This window comes from Somniosus microcephalus, chromosome 6 (assembly GCF_052327205.1).
Source record: "Somniosus microcephalus isolate GS21.2 chromosome 6, FLI_Smic_1.0, whole genome shotgun sequence".
Lineage (NCBI taxonomy): Eukaryota > Metazoa > Chordata > Chondrichthyes > Squaliformes > Somniosidae > Somniosus > Somniosus microcephalus.
The window spans coordinates 258,884,954-258,902,654 of NC_140992.1; positions in this window are offsets into that span (position 1 = coordinate 258,884,954).

Here is a 17,701-nt window from a genome sequence, read left to right on the forward strand (position 1 = left end):
AGCCGTCGAGGCAGAGCTGGAGAATCTGGAGAATGCAGGCGTGTTATCTAAGGTAGACTGGAGCGAGTGGGCGACACCCATCGTTCCTGTCATGAAGAAAACGTTAAACAATAAGTCTGAGGAGCCAAGGAAGGTTCACATCTGTGGGGACTTCAAGGTGACGGTGAACCCAGTCCTTCACACTGTCTGTGTGGAGTTTGCACATTCTCCCCGTGTTTGCGTGGGTTTCCTCCGGGTGCTCCGGTTTCCTCCCACAGTCCAAAGATGTGCGGGTTAGGTTGATTGGCTATGATAAATTGACCCTTAGTGTTAGGGGGATTAAATACGTGGGGTTACGGGGATAGGGTGGGATATGTGTTGGTGTAGGGGTTACGGGGATCGGGTGGGATATGTGTCGGTGCAGGCTCGATGGGCCGAAATGGCCTCTATCTGCACTGTGGGGTTTCTGTGATTCTGTGATTTTCCTAGGGGCACACCAATATGACATCGAGTACAAAGGAACTAAACAGCATGGGAATGCTGATGGATTGTCGCGCCTACCGTTGCCGATGGTGGAAGAAGCACCTGCAGTGGATCCTGTGGAGATATTCCACTCGACCATAGTCGAATGTCTACCTGTGACGAATGCAAACATAGGAAAGGAAACAAGAAATGACCCGACACTCTCCTGGGTCTATGATTTGACGGTGAAGGGATGGCCAGCACATGGCGAACCACTGTTGCCAGCATTCTCGCCGAGAAGAGAACAGCTGTCAGTGTGCAGAGGAACCTTGATGTGTGGATCCAGAGTAGTAATTCCACCCAAATTGAAGGATGGAGTGCTCAATGAGCTTCATGAGGGTCATCTGGGAGGGGTAAAAATGAAGAACATAGCCAGAGCGTTTGTGTGGTGGCCGGGAATCGATAGAGAAATCGAAGAGATGACCAAGAGCTGTACAGGATGCCAGAAGGTCCAAAATGCCCCACCACAAGCCCCTCTACATCCATGGGAGTGGCCCTCATCTCCATGGCAAAGGGTGCACATTGATTTTGCTGGTCCATTTATGGACTCGATGTTTTTAATTGCGGTGGATGCACATTCAAAGTGGCCAGAGGTAATAAAAATGTCCTCAACCACCACAGAAAAAACTATCACAGTCTTACGAACCATATTCGCCAGAAATGGGCTGCCTGAACAGATTTGCTCCGACAATGGACCACAGTTTGTGTCTGAAGAGTTCCGGAGGTTCTTAAAGAACAATGGTGTTAAGCATTACACATCCGCCCCATATCATCCAGCCACCAATGGATTGGCTGAGAGGTTCGTTCAAACATTCAAGAAGGCTATCAAAGCAATGTTTAATGAAGACATACCCGTACAACACAAGGTGGATAACTTCTTGTTTGCCTACCGGAATGCGACACATGCGGTTACCAACCAAACTCCAGCCATGATGTTCTTCAATCGAAGACTACGATGCCGCTTGGATTTGGTTAAGCCAAACATCAGAAGAGATGTGGAGAACAGGCAGTTTCAGAATATGAATGAAAGGCCGACCAGGAGTTTTAAGATAGGTCAACCAGTTTTGGCCCAGGACTACCGCACAGAGAAATGGCAGCCAGGAACGATCTGCACACGGCAAGGACCCCTACTGTATACCGTGGATGTTGGAGAGAGCATTGTAAGACGCCATGCTGACCAGATTCTAGAGTCATTGGAAAACGTCAATTCCACACCACGATCCGATACACCCGGTGATGAAACCGAAGTACCAATTGCATCTACCTCAGAATCGGTGATATTGGAAGCAGACGAACCAAACAACGACGTTGATCCCGAATCAACTTTGCCAGAAGAACCTGATACCCCAAAGAGGCGTTATCCAGACAGAATCAGGAAGCCTCCGCAAAGACTGAACTTATAATTGCTTAACTTCAGCTAATGTATCTAGCAACTGTAATTGTAAATATGTTATTTAATTATTAATTGAATGTTATGTACTGTTTAGCTAAAAGGGGAGGAATTTAGTGTATGTACTTTGCAGAAGGAACTATATTCTGCAGCCCCTGTATACTGCAGTACCAGTAGTGACCACCCCTGTATATAAGCCTGTGTAGTAACTTTTGCATAGTAGTTCCAGTTTGTCTCCACTCAGTAAAGACCTGTTATACCAACTCCTGCAGTCCGTGTCTCAATTACACACGGACATAATAGTGAACCTGTGGAATTCTCTGCCACACAGGGCAGTTGAGGCCAATTCATTAAATGTATTCAAGAAGGAGTTGGATATATTTCTTGAGGCTAAAGGGATCAAGGGATATGGGGAGAAAGCAGGGACAGGGTAGTGAATTTTGATGATCAGCCATGATCTCATTAAATGGCGGAGCGGGCTCGAGGGGCCGAATGGCCTACTCCTGCTCCTATTTTCTATGTTTCTAAGTCTCTGGAGGGGTCTTAAACCTGCAACTTTCTGACTCAGAGGCAAGCGTGCTACCAACTGAGCCATGGCTGGCACTCGTATGCAAACTGTGGAGAAGAGACAGATTCAAGGAGAGGCTTATACAAAGGGGGAGAGAGAGTGAGAGGTAGTCAGAAGCAAACCCAGTTTTATTAGCAGCATGTTTTAAAATAACTATATTCTGCTTTGCTCATCTCACTTAACATTGAAGTACGTTTCTGGCAGGTTGCTATAATAGCTGCTGCTACCATCAGCACATTTAAAATTAAATTGCTGGTAAGTAGAGTGCATGCTGACTGTACAATCAGCTGTGACAGTAACTAGCTGGAAACTTGCTTCACTCAGGTGGGTTGAATGAGGCAGAACACTGGTACTTTAAAACCCGCTGCTGATTGTGGTTTCATGCCATGTTATAAAACTGCACAGCATCTGACTTACCAGGAGCAATGCCACGGGAGGTCTGCTAGTAGTAAGAAAAGAGTCGAATAATAGATACTTCATCAGGCTGACTTTCTACACACGTGAGCAGTTCAGTCCCACATAAGGTAGCCAAATAGAAAGATAGATAAAATGAGCTGTAGAGATAATGGTGAAACATTGGGGAATAAGGCTGTTGAATCATCAGTGGCAACCGGCCCCAACATTCCCACTAAGCTGCACGGCCGCATCTGGAAGTCCCGCGCAATCCGTTCACCGGCTTTTAGATGGAAGAATCCACACATGCGCGAAAATTTGAATGGGTTGTGCAGCCAGTTAAAGGGACCGCGCTCGGAAAAAAAACAATAAAAGGGAACATTGACCGGCCCTACAGGTTTTTGAAGTTCAGTTCAAAAGGTAGAATAAAATCAAAAAATGTATCACAATAGTTTGTACGGCAACAGTGCACCGCTCACCCGATATGACAGATTTGAGTAGAGTTCTGGTAAACTAACTATTCCGGACAACAGACTTTTGATTCATAAGAAGATAGGAAGTTAGAGCAGGAGTAGGTCATACGGCCCCTTGAGCCTGCTCCGCCATTCAATAAGATCATGGCTGGTCTTTTACATTGGCTGATTAGGAATTCTTCTAAACATTGACTGATTTAAAAATGCAGAGAAAATGATTGTGACTACGTGATTACATTATTGATGTCCACAGATCACTAACTGTATTGCAACAACTGAATTCAAGAATTTCCTTCATCTAAAGCGCTCATGCATGGTTTTGGATTTGACATTGCTTCACACGGTTAGTATTTGGTTTAACAGCGGTATCCTGTTTATAAAAGGACAAAACTATTATGAGATGGAGGTAGAAACCCATCAGTTGAAACATAGTGGTCAAAAGCTATGGGCTCGATTTTAATAGCCCCGAGGAGACGGGTTTGGAGCCGGGTCAGCTGTGAAAATCGGAAAAAATGGCTTCAGATACCCAACCCGCCTCTATTCCGCCCCCATGCGATTTTCAGGAGTGTCTGTTCAGCTGCTCCCAAACTGACCCGACTCCAACCGATGGGACAGGTAGTTAAGGCAGCTAAACGCCTGTTAACTGCCTTAATAATCCTATTTTGCTTGCGGTTTCCCATTTTCATGCCTCTGGCTCCTGTTTCCCGCCTTGTCAGAAACAGTCCAGCTGCAAGGAGACGAGTTGGTGGAGGACATGATTTGTAGTCATTATTGGTGCAGAACTTTAAAAGCGCTCCTGAAACATGGCTGGCATTCAAATGCAGCAACTTTGTTGTTGGAGGTTTGGGATAAGATTTTCCAAATCTACTGACCTTGTGACAAGTCAAGCTGACACACATCTGCTGTTTGAACTGATTGGGAATAATTTCAGGCCACTTTGAGTGTGCGCTTGCAAGCTTCCTGCCTCAACTGAAATCTATAACAATGGGATGGGAACCATTTACATCCTCTCATCCTGGTCGTCAGATTCGGAGGAAGAGCAGCGTGGCTTAGTGCTGCCGGATGAACAAGTGACTCAGCACACAGCCTCCTTGGAGGAAGATGAAGAGGACGAGGAAGAAGATGAGGAGGAAGATGAGTAGGAGGATGAGGAGTGATGCCTTGCAGGGTCGGATGTGGCCAAACCAGCAGCAGGCGACCACATTGATGGCCGTCAGGCAAGGGATGAATTCATCCATGCCAGATTCGTATAAGTTAATGCTTCAACCACAGGTGGCTGGCACATGGAGATGAATATAAGTCCGACAGTCTCAAACCCCAGGCATCATCTGTCCAATAAATGGTGGTTTGCGCTCAGTGTCACCACCAACATTCTACATGGAAATCACCCTGAGCCCTCACTCTTGAACTTCCATTTCCTAGAACACAGAGGCAACACTTGAGGTGATCTCAGCAGATCATTAAACCTTTTTCCACACTGAACCCATGTGCATCTGCACACAGACCTTGAGCTCACCTCCTCAGCAATTTGCAGCCAAGCTGCCTTGGTTTGCTGAGGAGGTCTCCTCCTTCCGTTTCCAGGGAAGAGGAGTGCCTGATATCCTCACTTCCCTCAACAAGAGCATGGAGGGAGCCCTCATTGAACCTGGGTGCAGCCTTAGTTTTTGGGGCTGCCATTCCTGCAGCTCCCAGAGAAAAAAGCATTAATATTGCTAAGCAAATGATTGGAACACATCTGACATCTTTTTCATTTCACAGTCAGATAATAAAGTCATATATCAAAAAATCATGAATCTCTTTCTGGAATAGTATAACTACTGACCTGGAATTTCCATCACTGTCACTTTCTTCCTGTCACTCTGTGAACAGAATGTCTTTGAACGGAACTTTCTGCAGTGTAAGCTTCTTGGCGTTTACTTGAAGTATCAATTTCCCAGGACTGTCGACATAGCCAGCTGAAATTCCCTTGTTGTGAAATTAAATTTTGCTCAGAACAGACGCTGTCAACTCCCCTTTCTAGCTAATAAAGCGCCAAGCCATCACAAAGCCATTTTTTGCAAAGGGGACATGGCCCCTTTAAATTTTCAAAGAAACAACGCGTTATCAGACGTGAGAAACTGACATCCTCCAAGCAATTGCCTGGAGGGACCCGCACGTTGGCCGGAACGAGGCCAGTGAAGCCAAAATCGGAAGCGCTGGGAGGCGGCAGCCGGATGCGAATCCGAAAGCTGCCGAGCAGCGGGCCCGCCCTCAACCTGCCTCCGTTATTAAAATCGAGCTCAACAAGTCCCAGCGTTAAATGGGGGAATTCATGCAAGTTCCCTCATCAGGTGAGTTAACTGGCAGTTGCAATCCATACTAACACATCTCTGCAATTAGCTAGGGAAATATTCAGAGAGCCACTCAGCCCTTTAATACCACTGTGGTTGAATGACAGAAAAATGGAAATGGGAGGCAATTATGCACGGGGGAAGCATATTTGAAAATGGTAGACCGAATGAAGTGAATCCAAAATGGAGCAGTAAGCAAATTATTGATCGCAAAAATAGACCCCATTATCTTTTGCACCGAAACCCACGAGGCAACAATTCTGTAATTATATTGGGATGATAAAGATCACAACATGACTACAGATGTTGACCTTCAACCCAACTTTGCTCATCCACTCTAAAAGAAAAGTCTATCGTTCCCCATCACACCATTCAATGAAATGACCACGGCTCTTCCCGGAGGTCTAATCAAGTGTTGATTACTCTTTTTGGGTGAAGAAATTCAGCCAACATCATAAGAACATAAGAACATAAGAAATAGGAGCAGGAGTAGGCCAATCGGCCCCTCGAGCCTGCTCCGCCATTCAATAAGATCATGGCTGATCTGATCCTAACCGCCAATCTACTATCACAGAACCATCTCCTGAATCTAACAGAATTAGACACACGAAATAGGAGCAGGATCAGGCTACACGGCCCCTGGGCCCGCTCCACTACCCACAGGGCCATGACCGATCCGAACCTAGACTCATGTCCAAATTCCTGCCCGCTCCCAGTAACCCTTAATTCCCTTTACTTCTAGGAAACTGTCTATTTCTGTTTTAAATTTATGTAATGATGTAGCTTCTACAGCTTTTTGGGGCAGCATATTCCATGGACCTACGGGGCAGCACGGTGGCATAGTGCTTAGCACTGTTGCCTCACAGCGCCAGGGACCCGGGTTCGAATCCGGCCTCGGGCGACTGTGTGTGGAGTTTGCACATTCTCCCCGTGTTTGCGTGGGTTTCCTCCGGGTGCTCCGGTTTCCTCCCACAGTCCAAAGATGTGCAGGTTAGGTTGATTGGCTATGATAAATTGACCCTTAGTGTTAGGGGGATTAAATACGTGGGGTTACAGGATAGGGTGGGATATGTGTTGGTGTAGGGGTTACGGGGATCGGGTGGGATATGTGTCGGTGCAGGCTCGATGGGCCGAAATGGCCTCTATCTGCACTGTGGGGTTTCTGTGATTCTGTGATACCACCCTCTGAGTGAAGTAGTTCCTCCTCATCTCAGTTTTGAAAGAGCAGCCCCTTATTCTAAGACTATGCCCCCTAGTTCTAGTTTCACCCATCATCGGGAACATCCTCCCCGCATCCACCCGATCCAACCCCTTCACAATCTTATATGTTTCAATAAGATCGCCTCTCATTCTCCTGAACTCCAATGAGTAGAGCCCCAATCTACTCAACCTCTCCTCATATGTCCATCCCCTCATCCCCGGGATTAACCGAGTGAACCTTCTTTGTACTGACTCGAGAGCAAGTATGTCCTTTCTTAAGTATGGACACCAAAACTGTACGCAGTATTCCAGGTGCGGTCTCACCAATACCTTGTACAACTGAAGCAATACCTCCCTATTTTTATATTCTATCCCCCTAGCAATGAAAGCCAACATTCCATTGGCCTTCTTAATCACTTGCTGCACCTGCATACTAACCTTTTGAGTTTCGTGCACCAGGACCCCCAGATCCCTTTGTACTTCAGTACTTTCCAGTTTCTTGCCATTAAGATAATAACTTGCTCTACGATTTTTCCTGCCAAAGTGCATAACCTCACACTTTCCAGTATTGTATTCCATCTGCCAAATCTCTGCCCACTTACTTAGCCTGTCTATGTCCCCTTGCAGGTTTTTTATGTCCTCCCCACTCACTACTTTCCCTCCCATCTTAGTATCATCTGCAAACTTTGATATGTTACACTCGGTCCCCTCCTCCAAATCGTTAATATAGATTGTAAAGAGTTGGGGACCCAGCACTGACCCCTGCGGAACACCACTTGTTACTGATTGCCAGTCTGAGAATGAACCATTTATCCCAACTCTCTGCCTTCTGTTAGATAGCCAATCCTCTATCCATGCCAGAATATTACCCCCAATCCCGTGATTTTTTATCTTAAGCAATAATCTTTTGTGTGGCACCTTGTCAAATGCCTTTTGGAAGTCTAAATACACTATGTCCACTGGTTCCCCTTTATCCACCCTATATGTTACTTCCTCAAAGAACTCCAGCAAATTTGTCAAACATGACTTCCCCTTCATAAAACCATGCTGACTTTGTCCTATTAAATTATGATTATCCAAATGTCCTGTTACAGTCTCCTTAATAATGGACTCCAAAATTTTACCTACCATAGATGTTAGGCTAACCGGTCTATAGTTTCCAGCCTTCTGTCTACTGCCCTTTTTAAATAAGGGTGTGACATTAGCAGTTTTCCAGTCTGCCGGGACCTTTGCTGAGTCCAGGGAGTTTTGGAAAATTATTACCAATGCATCCACAATCCCTACCGCCACTTCCCTCAAGACCCTAGGATGTAAGCCATCAGGTCCAGGTGATTTATCCGCCTCGAGTCCCATTATTTTACCGAGTACCACTTCCTTAGTGATTTTGATCGTGTTTAGCTCCTCCCCCCCTTTAGCCCCCTGTTTGTCCAGTGTTGGGATATTCTTAGTGTCTTCTACTGTAAAGACTGATATAAAATATTCATTCAGTGTTTTTGCCATCTCCATATTTCCCACCATTAATTTCCCAGTCTCATCCTCTAAGGGACCAACATTTACTTTAGCCACCCTTTTTCTTTTTATATAACTATAAAAACTCTTACTATCTGTTGTTATATTTTTTGCTAATTTCCTTTCATAATCTATCTTCCCTTTCTTAATCAATCTTTTTGTTATTTTTTGCTGTCTTTTAAAGTTTTCCCAATCCTCTATCCTCCCACTAGATTTGGCTACCTTATATACCCTTGTTTTTAGTCAAATACTATCCTTAATTTCTTTACTTAGCGACGGATGGCTGTCTTTTCTTTTACACCCTTTTCTTCTCAGTGGAATATATATTTTTTGGAAGTTGTAAAATAACTCCTTAAATGTACACCACTGATCATGTATCATCTTACCCTTTAATCTATTTTCCCAATCCACTCTACTCAATTCCGCTCTCATACCTTCATAGTCTCCTTTATTCAAGCTTAACATGCTTGTTTGAGATCCAACCTTCTCACCCTCGAATTGAATATGGAATTCAACCATGTTATGGTCACTCATTCCAAGGGGATCCTTTACTAGGACATTTTTAATTAATCCTGTCTCGTTACACAGGACCAGATCTAAGGTTGCTTGCCCCCTGGTCGGTTCAGTTACATACTGCTCAAGAAACCCATCCCTAATACACTCAATGAACTCATCCTCAAGGCAGCCCTGCCCAATTTGATTTGTCCAATTAATATGATAGTTAAAATCCCCCATAATTATAGATGTTCCCTTATTACAAGCCTCAACTATTTCCTGATTGATACTCCGTCCAACAGAGTTGCCACTGTTCGGAGGCCTATAGACTACGCCCACTAGTGCTTTTTTCCACTTATTATTCCCTATCTCCACCCAAACTGCTTCATTATCCTGATCTTTTGACCCAATATCATTTCTCTGTATTACAGTGATTCCTTCCTTTATTAACATAGCCACCCCACCTCCCCTTCCCTCCTGCCTGTCCTTCCTGATCATTAAATAACCTGGTATGTTTAATTCCCAGGCATTGTCACCCTGCAGCCATGTTTCTGTAATGGCCACAAGATCATACCCATATGTAGTTATTTGTGCCATTAACTCGTCTATTTTGTTACGAATGCATTCAGATAGAGAACTTTCAAATATGTTTTGTGACACTTAGTTCCTGCTTTTGCCCTTTTTTTTACTTTACCTTTTACTCCATACCTTCTGCCCCTTCCTGACATGCTCTGGTTTTTAATTTCCCCACTGCTACCTAAGTCTATGACCTTCTCTGTTGTCATTTTTATTATTTGCTCTCTAGGAACCTCCCCCCCACTAGTTAGTTTAAAGCCCTCTCTACAGCCCTAGTTATATGATCCGCCAGGACTCTAGTCCCAGCACTGGCCAAATGAAGCCCGTCCCAACGGAACAGCTCCCTCCTGCCCCAGTACAGGTGCCAGTGTCCCAGGAAGCAAAACCCATTTCTCCCACACCAGTCTTTGAGCCACGCATTTAATTCTCTAATTTTATTTGTCCTAGCCAAATTCGCTCGTGGCTCAGGTAATAATCCAGAGGTTATTACCCTTGTGGTTCTGCTTTTTAATTTGGCCCCTAGCTGCTCAAACTCCCTCAGCAGAACCTCCTTCCTTGTCCTATCTATGTCATTGGTACCAACATGGACCACGACAACTGGATCTTCCCCCTCCCACTCCAAGTTTCTCTCCAGTCCAGAGGAGATGTCCTTAACCCTGGCGCCAGGCAGGCAACACAGCCTTTGGGACTCTCGATCTCGGCTGCAAAGAACTCTATCTATCCCCCTAACGATACTATCCCCTACCACTACATTTCTTTTAACTCCCCCCACTTGAATGGCCCCCCGCTCCACGGTGCTGTGGCCAGGTTGCTCATCCTCCCCGCAGTCCCTGTTCCCATCCTCACAGGGAGTAAGAGCCTCGAACCTGTTGGACAAGTGCAAGGGCTGTGGCTCCTCCAACACTACCTCCTAGATCCCCGTACCTGCCTCACTTCTAGTCACACCATTCTGACCCTGGCCACGGACGACATCTGAATTAATTAATCTAATTGGTGTGACTACCTCATGATACACAGAGTCCAGGTAACTCTCCACCTTCCTGATGTGTCTCAGTGTTTGAAGCTCGGACTCCAGCTCTTCAACACGGAGCCGGAATTCCTCGAGCAGCCAACACTTACTGCAAATGTGATCACCGTGAGCATCAATGGTGTCCACCAGCTCCCACATATTGCAGCAGCAACACATCACCTGATCTCCCATTCTATGTAATTAATTAAATTTGATATTATTTTTAAATACCCTCTGTCCCGATTCTAGATGATGAGCTAGGTTTTTCCTTCACCGGTTTTAACGTCTGACCCCTTGTCCTACTCTTATGGTTTGCCTTGAAGTTATACTCTGGGTTTACCTTTTTTTGCACTGTCGTTAATACCGTGTGTACTTCTATTTGGAGCACACTTCTTTCAAGGTTGAAAAATTCTAATTTCTCCAGTTGCTCCTCATAACCCATCATCTAATGTGGGGAGCAGGTCTCATAGCTCTTCTCAGAACTGTCTCCAGGGCTTGAATGTTCCCCTTGTGTCTTGGTAACTAAAAGTGGGCTCAATAACTGGAGCACTATACAATGGGCCAGAAATTCGGGTCCCCACGGGTGAGTACGCGCTGGGTACTCACGCGTAGGGCCAACAAAAGTGCCAGTTTCGTGCATGCACTGCACATGCGCGGGAAACCAGAACTTCCATTCCCTTGAAGGAAGGGATTCACAGGTCGAATGCATACGAGAGGCAGCACGTACGCCTGGAAATTCAGTTTTTTTTTAAGGTTTTTCCGCGAGGGTAAGTCTCCAGCAGCTACGCTTTTAAAAAGCAGTCGCAAGGCCTGCTTTTAACAAGGCAAGTGGTGAATTAAGTAAAATTAAAGCATTTTTTCCACAGGTTTATTATTTTTAAATACTTTAAAGAAAGTTAACTTTATTTTTAGCCCCGTTAAAAACAGTAATTAATTTTTTTTTAAATTTAAATTATTGATTAAAATAGTTATTTTATGTAATTTATAGCTATTTTAAAAATGTGATTTAAAAAAAAAATTATTTGAAGTTTTAGTTAGGTTTTGGGGCCGATCTCTATTCATAGATCACAGAATCACAGAAACCCCACAGTGCAGATAGAGGCCATTTCGGCCCATCGAGCCTGCACCGACACATATCCCACCCGATCCCTGCAACCCCACGTATTTAATCCCCCTAACACTAAGGGTCAATTTATCATAGCCAATCAACCTAACCCGCACATCTTTGGACTGTGGGAGGAAACCGGAGCAAACCCACGCAAACACGGGGAGAATGTGCTAACTCCACACAGACAGTCACCCGAGGCCGGATTTGAACCCGGGTCCCTGGCGCTGTGAGGCAACAGTGCTAACCACTATGCCACTGTGTCTTCCTGTCAAATCTATGAATAGAGATTCCCTGCTACCATTGGCTCTCCATGGCCCACGTGATCCCGGGGACGCTTCAAACTAACTGCGCCCCTGGGATACGCAAGCACTGCGCGCCGGCAGCTGGAGCAGGCCCAGGATCGGAATCCCACGCGGGCCCACAGCTCAACGGCCGGCGCGCTAGGTAAGTGCAGGTCAGGGGGGCTTGCACCTGTGGGAAGCCTCCGACCCGAATTTCTGGCCCATCATTAGCATAACTTCCTCTGACTTATACTCACAGATTTTGAAATGTAGTTCAGCATTCAGTTTGATTTGATAATGGCTGCTCCACAGAAACTTGGCATGTTAGCCCCCAGATCTCTTTCAATCTCACATGTAGCAGTTTCAGCACTGTCCATAGGGGGTAATTTTCACCTTCATGGCCTAAGTAGTAATCTGGCAGAATGGATCACATACCCATTGTAGAATGTGCCCAATTTTCAACCCATAGATTTCAACTGCCACTTGCCTGGATGAGTGCAGCTCCTACAACACTCAAGAAGCTCGACACCATCCATAAGAAAGCAGCCCGCTTGATTGGCACCCCATCCACCACCTTAACATAGAAACATAGAAGATAGGAGCAGGAGTAGGCCATTCGGCCCTTCGAGCCTGCTCCGCCATTCAATGAGATCATGGCTGATCATCCAAATTGAGTACCCTGTCCCTGCCTTCTCCCCATATCCCTTGATCCCTTTAGCCTTAAGAAATATATCCAACACTTTTTTGAATATATTTAATGAACTGGCCTCCACCGCCCTCTGTGGCAGAGAATTCCACAGGTTCACCACTCTCTGGGTGAAGAAATTCCTCCTCATTTCAGTCCTAAATTGCTTACCCCTTATCCTTAGACTATGACCCCTGGTTCTGGACTCCCCGGCCATCATAAACATCCTTCCTGCATCTAGTCTGTCCAGGCCTGACAGAATTTTATAAGTTTCGATGAGATCCCCTCTCAATCTTCTAAACTCCAGCGAGTATAAGCCCAATCGACACAATCTCTCCTCATATGTCATTCCTGCCATCCCAGGTATCAGCCTGGTGAATCTTCGCTGCACTCCTTCCATGACAAGAACGTCCTTCCTCAGGTAAGGCAACCAAAACTGCACACAATACTCAAGGTGCAGTCTCACCAAGGCCCTGTACAACTGTAGCAAGACATCCTTGTTCCTGTACTCGAACCCTCATGCTACGAAGGCCAACATACCATTTGCCTTCTTAACCGCCTGCTGCACCTACATGCTTACCTTCAGCGACTGGTGCACAAGAACACCCAGGTCTCTTTGCACTTCCCCTTCTCCCAATCTATTGCCATTCAAATAATAATCTGCCTTCCTGTTTTTGCCACCAAAGTGGATAACCTCACATTTATCCACATTATAGTGCATTTGCCATGTTTTTGCCCAATCACCCAATCTGTCCAAATCGTACTGGAGTTTCACAACATCCTCCTCACAGCTTATCCTCCCACCCAGCTTTGTGTCGTCTGCAAATTTGGAGGTATTACATCCAATTCCCTCGTCCAGATCATTAATATATATTGTGAACAGCTGGGGTCCTAGGACCGATCCTTGCGGTACCCCACTAGTCACTGCCTGCCACTCGGAAAACAACCCATTTATTCCAACTCTTTGCTTTCTGTCCGTCAACCAGTTCTCTATCCAAGTCAATACCTTGCCCCCAATCCCATGTGCCTTAATTTTGCACGCTAATCTCTTATGTGGGACCTTATCGAAAGCCTTCTGAAAGTCCAAATACACCACATCCACTGGTTCTCCCTTATCTATTTTATCAGTTACATCCTCAAAAAATTCCAGTAGATTAGTCAAGCATGATTTACCTTTTGCAAATCCATGTTGACTTTGTCCGATCCTGTCACTGTTTTCCAAGTGATCTGCTATTACATCTTTTATAATAGATTCTAGCATTTTCCCCACTACCGATGTCAGGCTTACCGGTCTATAATTCCCCGCTTTTTCTCGACCACCTTTTTTGAATAGTGGGGTAACATTAGCTACCCTCCAATCCATGGGTACTGCTCCAGAGTCTATCGAGTTCTGGAAGATGACCAGCAATGCATCTACTATTTCTAGGGCCACTTCCTTAAGTACCCTGGGGTGTAGATTATCAGGCCCTGGGGATTTATCGGCCTTTAGTCCCATCAATTTTCCTAACACCATTTCCCTACAAATACTGATTTCTTTCAGTTCCACCCTTTCATCAGGCCCTATGTTCCCCGGCATCTCTGGGAGGTTATTTGTGTCCTCCTTTGTGAAGACAGAACCAAAGTATGAATTTAGTTGGTCTGCCATTTCTTTGTGTCCCATTATAAATTCCCCTGATTCTGACTGTAAGGGACCTACGCTTGACTTCGCCAATCTTTTTCTCTTCACATATCTATAAAAGCTTTTACAGTCAGTTTTTATGTTCCCTGCAAGCTTACTCTCATATTCTATTTTCCCTTTCTTAATTAATCCCTTTGTCCTCCTTTGTTGAATCCTAAACTGCTCCCAATCCTCAGGGTTATTGCTTTTTCTGGCCAATTTATATGTCGTCTCCTTGGATCTTATGCTATCCCTAATTTCCCTTGTTAGCCACGGTTGAGTCACCTTTTTTGTTTTATTTTTATGCCAAACTGGGATGAACAATTTCTGTAGCTCATCCATTCGGTCTTTGAATGTTTGCCATTGCCTATCCACCGTCAACCCTTTGAGTGCCATTCCCCAATCAATCCTACCCAACTCGCTCCTCAGACCATCATAGTTTCCTTTATTTAAATTGAGGACCCTAGTCTCTGAGTCAACTACTTCATTCTCCATCTTAATGAAGAATTCGATCATATTATGATCGCTCAGACCCAAGGGGCCTCGTACAACAAGATTGTTAATTAATCCTTTGTCGTTACATAATACCCAGTCTAAGATGGCCTGATCCCTGGTTGGTTCCTCGACATATTGGTCCAGGAAACCATCCCGTAAACACTCCAGGAATTCCTCCTCCACAGTATTGTTACTAATTTGGTTGGCCCAATCTATATGTAGATTAAAATCACCCATGATGACTGCTGTGCCCTTATTGCACGCTTCTTTAATTTCCCTTTTAATGCCATCCCCAACCTCCGCCTTACTGTTGGGAGGTCTATATACCACTCCCACTAATGTTTTTTTCCCCTTAGTATTTCTCAATTCTACCCATACAGATTCCACATCATCAGAGCTAATATCCTTCATTACAATTGTATTAATCCCTTCTTTAACCAGTAATGCTACCCCACCTCCCTTTCCTTTTTGCCTATCTTTCCTGAATATCGAATACCCCTGGATGTTGAGTTCCCCGTCTTGGCCATCCTTGAGCCACGTTTCCGTAATCCCAACCAAATCATATTCGTTTACCTCTATTTGCGCAGCCAATTCATCCACCTTATTACAAATGCTCCTCGCATTAAGACACAAAGCCTTCAGGCTTGTTTTTTTAACGCTCTTAGACCTATTAGAATTATTATTTACTGTGGCCACGTTTGATTTAAACCGTTGATTTCTCTGACTGCCACTTTTGTTTTTCTCCTTCCTATCTTTTGCTTTTATCCCTGTTTCCCTTTCCTCTGTGTCCCTGCTCAGGTTCCCAACCCCCTGCCATTTTAGTTTAAACCCCCCCGAACAGTGCTAGCAAACCTCCCCGCAAGGATATTTGTCCCGCTCTGGTTCAGGTGCAACCAGTCCGACTTGTACAAGTCCCACCTTCCCCAGAAGCAGGCCCAGTGATCCAGGAAACTAAAGCCTTCCCTCCTGCACCAACTCTTTAGCCACGCATTCATCTGCTCTATCCTCCTATTCCTATACTCACTAGCACGTGGCACCGGGAGTAATCCAGAGATTACAACCTTTGAGGTCCTGCTCTTTAATCTGCTACCTAGCTCACTAAATTCTTGCTGCAGGACCTCATCCCTCTTCCTACCCATGTCATTGGTCCCAATGTGAACCACGACCTCTGACTGTTCACCCTCCCCCTTCAGAATGCCCTGCAGCCGTTCAGTGACATCCTTGACCCTGGCACCAGGGAGGCAACAAACCATCCTGGAGTCACGACTACGGCCACAAAAATGCCTATCCATACCCCTTACGATAGAATCCCCTACCGCTATTGCTCTCCCACTCTTTTTCCTCCCTTCCTGAGCAGCAGAAGCACCCCTGGTGCCGGGAAGTTGGCTGCTGCTGCCTTCCTCTGGTAAGTCATCCCCCTCAACAGTATCCAAATCGGTATACCTGTTTGAGAGGGGGATGGCCACAGGGGTCCCCTGCACTACCTGCCTGCCTCTACTGCTCTGCCTGATGGTCACACATTTCCCTTCTGCCTGTGCAGCCCTTACCTGCGGTGTGACCAACTCACTAAATGTGTTATCCATGACCCTCTCAGCATCATGAATGCTCCAAAGCCCATCCATCCGCAGCTCCAGCGCCGCAATGCGGTCTGCTAGTAGCTGCAGCTGGATGCATTTCTGGCACACGTGGTCATCAGGGACACCGGCAGTGTCCCTGAATTCCCACATAGAGCAAGAGGAGCATAACACGGGGCTGGGCTCTCCTGGCATGACTTACCCTTTAATTAATTTAAATTAATTCACTATCACCAATTAAAGATAAACTCTAAGGCGCTTGTATGGTTTACCAACAGTCCCTGCTATACCAGAAAAGACCTTAGCAACTATAAACTACAGAGTTAAAGTTTAAAAAAGAGAAATACTCACCAACCAATCACTTACCTGCTCCCTGGTGATGTCACACTCTGATTACTTTTTACCTCTCTCCCCGCTGCTGAGTTGGTCGGGCCTCGCCTCGCTCCTCCTTTTATACCCGGCCTCGGTGCTCTCCTGGTCCGATCTGGTCGGGCCTTGCCTCGCTCCTCCTTTTATACCCGGCCTCGGTGTTCTCCTGGTCCGATCTGGTCGGGCCTCGCCTCTCTCCTGCTTTTGTACTGCCGCCTCGGTGCTCTCCTGGTCCGATCTGGTCGGGCCTCGCCTCTCTCCTGTTTTTGTACTGCCGCCTCGGTGCTCTCCTGGTCCGATCTGGTCAGGCCTCGCCTCTCTCCTGCTTTTGTACTGCTGCCTCGGTGTTCTCCTGGTCCGATCTGGTCGGGCCTCGCCTCTCTCCTGCTTTTGTACTGTCACCTCGGTGCTCTCCTGGTCCGATCTGGTCGGGCATCGCCTCTCTCCTGCTTTTGTACTGCCGCCTCGGTGCTCTCCTGGTCCGATCTGGTTGGGCCTCGCCTCTCTCCTGCTTTTGTACTGCCGCCTCGGTGCTCTCCTGGTCCGGTCTGGTCGGGCCTCGCCTCGCTCCTGCTTTTGTACTGCCGCCTCGGTGCTCTCCTGGTCCGATCTGGTCAGGCCTCGCCTCGCTCCTGCTTTTGTACTGCCGCCTCGGTGCTCTCCTGGTCCGATCTGGTCGGACCTCGCCTCGCTCCTGCTTTTGTACTGCTGCCTCGGTGCTCTCCTGGTCCGACCTGGTCGGGCCTCGCCTCTCTCCTGCTTTTGTACTGCCGCCTCGGTGCTCTCCTGGTCCGATCTGGTCAGGCCTCGCCTCGCTCCTGCTTTTGTACTGCCGCCTCGGTGCTCTCCTGGTCCGACCCCCTCCACCACCGGCGTACCGTGGCTGCAGTGTGTACCATCTACAAGATGCTCTGTAGCAACTCGCCAAGGCTGCTTCGGCAGCACCTCCCGAACCCGCGACCTCTTCCACCTAGAAGGACAAGGGCAGCAGACGCATGGGAACACCACCACCTCCAAGTTCCCCTCCAAGTTACACACCATCCTGACTTGGAAATATATTGCCGAACCTTCATCGTCGCTGGGTCAAA